Consider the following 2,751-nt stretch of genomic DNA (forward strand, 5'->3'; position numbering starts at 1 on the left):
CCTTGTGGTTCGCTTTGGCATGAAAGGTTCCGCATCCGGTCGGAGTGAGGAAGCCTGAACCTCTCGTAGAAGGGGGCGCCAGTTTCTTCATAATGTTAGCGCAGAACACCTGGAGCTTCTCATATGCCACCCCTTCCTGCTGGGTCATGCCCCCACGCGTGTTGTCTTGGTCCAATGGGTTCTCCAGGAGTGACTATGCAAGCACCATCTCAGTTCCTGCCAATGGGTCTCCAGCTTCCACCAACAGGGAACAAGCATTTGGGTTCGGCTGCATGCAGGAAATAGATCCCCCTTCATGTCCCTCTTGCTTCTAGCCAATCATGGGCTGTGCATGGGGATGCTTCCCCTCCGCCTGTCCCATCAGCGTGGGTCCTTGGTCTGTGGGGCCCGCCAGCACATCCTCTCCCGCGCTCAGTAGATGCTCCTGGGGATTAGCGGCAATCTGTCTCGCATCCTGCTCCCCATCAGCGGCCCTTGCCCCAATTGGCTCAGTGGTGGGCGGCCCACCACCACCTGCTCCGCTCGCTGGCTCTAGTGGGGCCAAGCTCTCGGGCTCCAACACCATTGGCCCTACCTCCCTCTCCTTTTGTCTCTCTTCCTGATCGGGTGTCCTGTAATTTATCTCCACCACCCTAGACCTCTGCACCTCGCATGGGTCCGAAGCATCCTGGACAACTGTCATCACCAAATCAGCGGGGCCTGCCACTACCGGATCAGGCCATCGGCTCGTCAGCTGCCCTGCCTCCTCATTTCGAACCACACCAATGTGCTCGCTCTCCAACTGTGTTGGCCCCACTGCGAGGGGTGCCTCGGGATTCTCCATCCTGTCTTGGTTTGCCGTCTGGAAGGTCAGGCGGTCAAAGGCTGAGGGTCTGGTCATGATCCTATCCCGAACTGAGTCACGACGTAAGCCTGGGGCCACAGCTGTCGCGATCTGCTGCAGGGAAGGCGTCAATCCTGCTCCTCTATGGCCCTCACGCTGGCGGACCTGGGCTCAGCGCCAGCGGTGAGGGTACCCCAGCGATGCCCAGCCGGCGCACCGCGCACATCATGAATGCCAAATTGCCAGATCGGTCTAGAGAGAGCAATGCTTCCGCTGCCTCTGTCCATGTCATCGTCACGCTCAGGCACTCTACTCTGCCCACTGTCCGAGGACGCCCCCAAGAACAATGGCTCATCCACACCTCTGTAATCCCGGACCTCATCAAGGTGTATGAGCACCTTATACTGCAACAGCGATGGCTCCATCAATGGTGACTGTAAACCCGGCTCAGGAATCGCCAGCCAACGTAGAGATGGGATGTCCGCGGGCTACAGTCCAAGCCGGGAGCTTGAATGCTGAGAGTTCTGCCCTTGAACTGGTCTCCGGCTCCAGCGTGTCCACCAAGCACGACAAATCCAACAGACTCTCCATGATGCTCCGCTCCCAGGCATTGGGAGGGACTCCCTCGAGCACCAGCTTGACCCTGAACTGAAACGTAGCGTGCACTGCTTGGTACTGGTGGTTCCATGGCCTGAAGAACAGCCGAACTCCTCTATGCTCGAACACAGGCATCTTGCTCACTTTGTTCCTGTGATCTCGGCACATGAAGACGACGAGGTAGTCCTCCGGCCTGTAGCGGTGGATGGAGATGAACTCCGACATGATCCCAGCCTTGGCGGAAAGCGCCTCGAGGATGAAATCTAGCGGGAGGTCCCGCCGAGCGCCAGCCGTGTACACCACCATAGCCTGCTGAACACGCCTCTCCAGATCCTCCATGGCACGGCTGCGCTGCACCATGCACAGGTCAGTCGGGTCCATGGCCGTGTCGAGCGGTAGGGCCAGTCTCGGAGCCTGTGGCAAAGGGCGTGGGGCAACAAGGCAGGCCATAGGTTTGCAGGCACAGGCGCCACCGCAGAGGGGGGCGGCGTCGCCGACGTGGGTAGGGTGCTACCGTCTCGACGCTGGCCACCCGCCAGCCTGCGGGCCACCATGGCGATGGCCAGCCATCGGAGCTCCACCTCCAAGGATGTGCTACGAGGCCTCTTGCAACACCTGGATCCGTGGCCCTCTAGACCACATTTGATGCAAACGATGTCGTTTGTGCAGTCACGCTGGAAGTGACCTTCTTTGAGGCACCTAAAGAAGAGTCCCTCCATGTCCTGGGAAACCTCATGCCGTGGGGGGAGAGAGTCGGGGGGAGGGGGGACGCGCTCTCGAATCCCGCGGCTCGCAGTCATAGCGGCGCCTCCAGAGCGTCTTCTTGGAGGGGGGAGGCGGAGCCCAAGCCTGGCCTAGGCGGCGGTAGCCCTCGGCCTGCACACCGCTCGCGGGGGCCACCACAGCAGCGGGGTCACTCTTCGGCCGGCACACGCCAGACGAGACCTCCAGGCCACCCGTCGTGCCAGACGACTCCGAGTAGGAAGAGATCCCCAGCCCAGAGACTACAGGCCAGTCACCAGCATGGCGGAAGGGGCCGACTGTCGGTGTCAAAACCGGCGGATCTCGGGTAGGGGGTCCCGAACTGTGCATGTAAGGTCGATGGTAACAGGAGACGGGGGACATGATGTTTACCCAGGTTCGGGCTCTCTCAATGGATGTAATACCCTACTTCCTGCTTGATTGATCTTAATGAATATGAGGATTATAAGAGTTGATATACCATGAGATCGTAATGGCTAAACCTTAGATGTCTAGCCTGTATGATTGCGATCGCCTCTACGGACTAAACCCTCCGGTTTATATAGACACCGGAGGGGCCTAGGGTTGTA

The 2,751-nt window shown here is 59.5% G+C and overlaps 1 pseudogene; it reads right to left on the bottom strand.

Annotated features, from left to right (window-relative positions):
- Positions 1-951: 951 nt before the first annotated feature.
- LOC147991341 (uncharacterized) lies at positions 952-2,512 on the bottom strand (annotated as a pseudogene).
- Between the last annotated feature and the right edge of the window lie 239 nt (positions 2,513-2,751).

The sequence above is a fragment of the Triticum urartu genome, chromosome 1A (genome assembly GCF_056163025.1).
Source record: "Triticum urartu cultivar PI428250 chromosome 1A, HENAU_Tu73, whole genome shotgun sequence".
In the NCBI taxonomy this organism is placed as follows: Eukaryota; Viridiplantae; Streptophyta; class Magnoliopsida; order Poales; family Poaceae; genus Triticum; species Triticum urartu.